Below are 7,122 nucleotides of genomic sequence, written 5' to 3' on the forward strand. Positions count from 1 at the left end.
CAGTGTTTAAACCCTTTAAAATTAAGATATTTTATTTGGAATTTTTACGAAATTATCTTTGAAAAGACAGGGTCTTGAAAAGGGGTTGTTTCACTTTTTGCCGAGTTTTGATACTGTAAATTTGTCATATTGATGGGCACCAAAATTATGTTGTATTTTTCAAAGCTCCATTTTCTGGTATGCCACAATTGCAGTGTTTTTTTGTAAATGTACTTTTTTGTAAAAAAACTATGCTATTTCTGTAACACAAATGCTATCTTATCTCCTTGGTGCTTGAGCTTAAATTTTCTGACAATATTTTTGGATGTTCAACACTTATAGACACAGATGATATATTCATGAAAACAGAATGACCCAAGACTCTCATGTATGTGAGTACAGTGTGTGTGTGTGTGGGTGTTGTGGTGTGGTGTGTGTGGTGTGGTGTGGGTGGTGTGGGTGTGGTGTGGTGTGTGTGTGTGTGTGTGTGTGTGTGTGTGTGAGAGAATTTGAGCTGCAAATTCTGAGATAGAGACACTGACTATTCATAGTATGTTAAAGAATTTTAGTGAAGTAACCCTTTTGGACCACACTATCTACATTTACATTGCATTTACATTTAAAGTCATTTAGCAGGCGCTCTTATCCAGAGCGACTTACAAATTGGTGCATTCACTTTATGATATCCAGTGGAACAACCATTTACAATAGTGCATCTAACTCTTTTAAGGGGGGGGGGTTAGAAGGATTACTTTATCCTATCCTATAGGTATTCTTTAAGAGGTGGGGTTGCAGGTGTCTCCGAGAAGGTGGTGATTGACTCGCTGACTGGCGTCGTGAGGGAGTTTGTTCCACCATTGGGGTGCCAGAGCAGCGAACAGTTTTGACTGGGCTGAGCGGGAACTGTACTTCCTCAAGGTAGGGAGTGCGAGCAGGCCAGAGGTGGATGAACGCAGTGCCTTGTTTGGGTGTAGGGCCTGATCAGAGCCTGAAGGTACGGAGGTGCCGTTCCCTCACAGCTCCGTAGGCAAGCAAACAAACTATCTGCCACATTGAAGAACTCCGGGTTAAGGGAATTTCCCTTCTACCTCTAATAGCAATCATTGGATTCATTCATGCTCTTTAGAATGCCAGGTTAGGGTTACACACACATTTTTTCACACACATTTTCTGTCATGGTCTATGGACCCCCTGAAGTAGTTTTGGCCACCCCTGGCCACCCCATTTATAAAACTCTAGTTCGGCCACTGCGTTCTAGCATCTCAAAATCCAAAAGGAGTTTCATCAGTTATATAGCCATTGGGTTATGTCGCCATGTCACGATCGTGTGGAGGATTGACGGACCAAAACGCAGCATTTGGAAAATAAGCCATCTTCTTTATTATTGAAGAAGGCAAATGAAAACAACACACTTTCAAACTAACCAAAAAAAAAACGATCGTGAAGCTAATAACGTCGTGCACATACACAGGCTACAAACGTTCTGACATAGACAATTACCACATCAAACGAAGCCTATGGCTACCTTAAATAGGGCTCAATCAGAGACAACAGAAATCAGCTGTCTCTAATTGGGGAACCCATTCAGCGCCAACATAGAACTCTCCTAGCACCTTACACCCCACATAGACACAGCTAGACACATACACTCAACACAACCCATACACTACACCCAACACCCCTTTACCATATAACCACCCAAAACGATTAAACACAACCATTCCCATGTCACACCCTGACCTAACTAAAATAATAAAGAAAACAAAGAATACTAAGGCCAGGGCGTGACATAACCCCCCCTTAAGGTGCGAACTCCGGGCGCACCAGCAACACAGTCTAGGGAGGGTCTGGGTGGGCTTCCTTCCACGGTGGCGGCTCCGGCATCTGGTCGTGGTCCCTCACCCACCACAGTCACTAACGCGCTCTTAGCTTCCTCCAAATGACCCCCTCCACATTAACCCCACTGAATTAAGGGGCAGCTCCGGACTAAGGGGCAGCTCCGGACTAAGAGGCAGTACCAGGGTAAAGGGGCAGCACCAGGATAGGGAGAGCACCAGGATAAGGGAGAGCACCAGGATAGGGGGCAGCTCCGGACTGAGGAGCTGGGCAGAGCTCGGACTGAGGGACGGCAGCTCGGACTGAGGGACGGCAGCTCCGGACTGAGGGACGGCAGCTCCGGACTGAGGGACGGCAGCTCCGGACTGAGGGACGGCAGCTCCGGACTGAGGGACGGCAGCTCCGGACTGAGGGACGGCAGCTCCGGACTGAGGGGACGGCAGCTCCGGACTGAGGGACGGCAGCTCCGGACTGAGGGCGGCAGCTCCGGACTGAGGACGCAGCTCGGACTGAGGAGGCGCTCCGGACTGAGGGACCGGCAACTCCGGACTGAGGGACGGCAACTCGGACTGAGGGACGCTAGCTCCGGACTGAGGGACGGCAGCTCCGGACTGAGGGACGGCAGCTTCCGGACTGAGGGACGGCAGCTCCGGACTGAGGGACGGCAAGCTCCGACCTGAGGGAAACCGGCCCATGGCTGCTGACGGATCTGGCTGCTCATGGCTGGCTGGACGGATCTGGCTGCTCATGACTGGCTGACGGATCTGGCTGCTCATGGCTGGCTGACGGATTTGGCTGCTCATGGCTGGGCTGACGGATCTGGCTGCTCATGGCTGGCTGACGGATCTGGCTGCTCATGGCTGCTAGACGGATCTGGCTCTCATGGCTGGCTGACGGATTGGCTGCTCATGGCTGGCTGACGGATTGGCTGCTCATGGCTGGCTGACGATTGGCTGCTCATGGCTGGGCTGGAGGTCTGGCTGCTCATGCGCTGGCTGACGGATCTGGCTGCTCATGGCTTGGCTGACGGATCTGGCTGCTCATGGCTGGCTTGATCGGATCTGGCTGCACATGGCTGGCTGGCGGATCTGGCAGATCTGTCTGGTTGGCGGCTCTGGCAAGATCCTGTCTGGTTGGCGGACTCTGGCAGTCTGTCTGGTTGCGGCTCTGGCAATCTGTCTGGTGGTGGCGGCTCTGGCAGATCTGTCTGACGAATGGCTCTAGCGGCTCCTGACTGACGAACGGCTCTGACGGCTCGGGACAGACGGGCGGCTCTAATGGCTCGGGGGCAGACGCGGAATGGCTCAGATGGCGCTGTTACGGATGGCTCAGATGGCGCTGGTAGACGGATGGCTGATCGCTGGTAGACGGATGGCTCAGATCCCTGGGTAGACGGATGGCTCAGATGGCGCATTGGCGCTCAGACGGCGCAGTTTCAGTGCAGCTCGCTGTGCAGACGGCAGACCTTTGCGGCTGAGGCGCACTGTAGGCCTGGTGCGTGGGTGCCGGAACTGGTGGTACGGGCCTGGGGACACGCATCTCAGGGCTAGTGCGGGGAGACAGGAACAGGGCATATACTGGACCCTGGGAGCGCACATTAGGCCTAGTGCGTGGTGCCGGAACTGGTGGTACCGGACTGTGGACAACGCATCTCAGGGCTAGTGCGGGAGCAGCAACAGGTCGACAGGATCTGGGGAACACAGGAGGCTTGTTGCGTGGTTTAGGCACTGGTGGTAAAGGGCTGGAGACACGCACCATAGGGCTAGTCGTTGGAGGAGGCACTGGTGGTAACTGGTAGTGGGCGGGGAGGTGGCGCGGAAATACCGGACCGTGCATGCGTATCTGGCTCTTGAGCGCCGAGCGCCTGCCCAACCTTACCTGTGTTGTATGCTCCCCGTCGCCTGACCAGTGCGGGAGGTGGAATAACCGCACCGGCTACTGGTAGGCGAACCGCGGGCACCAATGCGTAGGCTGGTGCCATGTACGCCGGTCCGAGGAGACGCACTGGTGACCAGATGCGTTGGGCATCCCTCAGCAACCCGACAGCCCGCCCCACTTCAGTGGACATAGGCTCAACGCTCAGTCTAGCGCGATCGTGGAGCTGGAAGTCCGAACCGGGCTATGCACGCGTACAGGAGACACCGTGCGCTCTACTGCGTAACACGGTGTCTGCCCGTACTCTCGCTCCTCCACGGTAAGGACAGCGGAGTAGGCGAGGTTTCTACCTCTACTTCGCCACACTCCCTTTAAGGCCCCCCCCAAGAAATTTTTGGGTTGTACTCACGGGCTTCCAGCCTTGTCTCCGTGCTGGCCTCCTCATATCGCCTCCTCTCGGCTTTAGCTGCCTCAGCTCTTCACGAGGAAGGCGATATTCTCCCGGTTGTGCCCACGGCCCCTTACCATCCAGTATCTCCTCCCATGTCCAAGAAATCCTGTGTAGCGTGGGTCCTGTTGCCGCTTTACATGCGCTTGGTCCTGTATTGGTGGGTAATTCTGTCACGATCGTGTGGAGGATTGACGGACCAAAACGCAGCATTTGGAAATATAAGCCATTTCTTTTTTATTTATTGAAGAAGGCAAAATGAAACAAACACACTTTCAAACTAACCAAAACAAACGATCGTGAAGCTAATAAACGTCGTGCACATACACAGGTACAAAACGTTCTGACATAGACAATTACCACTATCAAACGAAAAGCCTATGGCTACCTTAAATAGGTCTCCATACAGAGACAACAGAAATCAGGCTGTCTCTAATTGGGAACCATTCAGGCAACCATAGACTCTCCTAGACACTTTACACCCAACATAGGACCAGCAGCTAGACATTACACTACCAAAAACCCATACCTACAGCCCAACACCCCTTTACCATTAACCACCCAAAACGCTGATAACACAACAAATTCCCCATGGTCACACCCCTGACTAACTAAAAATAATAAAGAAAAACAAAGAATACTAAGGCCAGGCGTGTACATCCCATGGTTCTTTACCATTTCTTTGTTGGGTGTATCTCACATTGAACACACAGTCGTCATGCCTGTATGGATGAGCCAAAGATGTGTCTATATCTCCGTTAATAACCTGGCTTTTGATCTATCTTACCCACTGTGCTCTATGATTGTCTGTCAGCTGCTCCCTCTGGCCCGATAGGTTGTCAGGGGCTTCTATCAAGGCTCTCTGCCTATGATGAAGACACCACTGTTATTTTTACTTTATTGATTGGTGGGGGGGGGGGGGGGGGCAATAATCACAAAACCCACAAATAGAGATAAAATTTATCACAAACCTTTGAACATCTTTATCAGATGACACTCATATGACATCATGTTACACAATACATTTATGTTTTGTTCGATAATGTGCATATTTATAGCCACAAATCTTGGTTTACATTGGCGCCATGTTCAGAAATGCCTCCAAAATATCCAGAGTAATTACAGAGAGCCACGTGAAATAACAGAAATACTCATCATAAAACTTTGATGAAAGATACATGTTTTACATATAATTAAAGATACACTGGTTCTTAATGCAACCGCTGTGTCAGATTTAAAAAAAAACTTTAGTAAAAAGTACACCATGCAATAATCTGAGATGGCGCTCAGCCATTCTCCGCCATGTTGGAGTCAACAGAAATACGAAATTACATCATAAATATTCCCTTACCTATGATGATCTTTCATCAGAATGCAGTGCCAGGCATCCTAGTTCCACAATAAATCGTTGTTTTGTTTTATAATGTCCATTACTTCTGTCGAATTAGCAACTTTGGCTAGCATGTGTAGTACACGTGTCCAAACACTTGCGCAATTGAACGAAAACGTAGAACGAAAACTTAAAAAAGGGATATTACAAGTCGAATAAACTGGTCAAACTCAGTTGAGAATCAATCTTCAGGATGTTTTTATCATATATATCCAATAACGTCCCAACCGGAGCATTTCTTCATGTCTATATAACTCATGGCAAACATGGACATCACATGCCTAGCGTGCATGGCCAGGAACTGGCAATCTGCCAGACCAGTCACTCCAATAGCTCCCATCCGGCCCCACATAATGCTATAGGCTTCATTCAACGTTCTACTGACTGTTGACATCTAGTGGAAGGCGTATGAAGTACATACAGATCCATAAATGACAGAGATTTGAATAGGCGATGACTTTCCCATCGACCCATTTCAGATTTTTCACTTCCTGTTTGGAAGTTTGCCTGTCAAAGGAGTTCTGTTATACTCTCAGACATAATTCAAACGGTTTTAGAAACTTCAGAGTGTTTTCTATCCAATAGTAATAATAATATGCATATATTATCATCTGGAACAGAGTAGGAGGCCATTCAATTTGGCACCAATTCATCCAAAAATGAAAATGCTGCCCCCTATCCCAAACAAGATATGCATATTATTAGTATATTTGGATAGAAAACACTCTGAAGTTTCTAAAACTGTTTGAATGACGTCTGTGAGTATAGCATAACTCATATGGCAGGCAAAAACCTGAGAAAAATCCAACCAGGAAGTGGGAAATCTGAGGTTTGTAGGTTTTCAACTCTTGGCCTACCGAAGATACAGTGGGATATTGGTCATATTGCACTTCCTAAGGCTTCCACAAGATGTCAACAGTCTTAGGAACCTTGTTTGATGCTTCTTCTGTGAAGGAGGGGGGAATGAGGGCTGAATGAGTCAGTGGTCTGGCAGAGTGCCATGAGATCAGTCTCGCGCGTTCACATGAGAGCGAGCTCTGTTCCATTGTATTTCTACAGACAAAGGAATTCTCCGGTTGGAACATTATTGAAGATTTATGTTAAAAACATCCTAAAGATTGATTCTATACTTCGTTTGACATGTTTCTACGAACTGTAATATGACTTTTCGTCTGAACTTTTGCCTGGACCTGGACCAAAAGGAGGTATTTGGACATAAATTATGGATTTATGGAACAAATCAAACATTTATTGTGGAACTGGGATTCCTGGGAGTGCATTCTGATGAAGATCAAACTTCTTCTTAATAGGGGGCGCTGTTTTCACTTTGGAAAAAATCGTGCCCAAATTAAACGGCCTCGTACTCTGTTCTAGATCATACAATATGCATATTATTATTACTATTGGATAGAAAACACTCTGAAGTTTCTAAAACTGTTTGAATTATATCTGTGAGTAAATCAGAACTCATTTGGCAGCAAACTTCCAAACAGGAAGTGAAAATTCTGAAAATGGGGCTCTGTGTCAGGGCCTGCCTATTCAACTGGCTTATATTTATGGATCTGTATGCACTTCATACGCCTTCCACTAGATG

Source organism: Salvelinus sp. IW2-2015, linkage group LG11 (genome assembly GCF_002910315.2).
Source record: "Salvelinus sp. IW2-2015 linkage group LG11, ASM291031v2, whole genome shotgun sequence".
In the NCBI taxonomy this organism is placed as follows: Eukaryota; Metazoa; Chordata; class Actinopteri; order Salmoniformes; family Salmonidae; genus Salvelinus; species Salvelinus sp. IW2-2015.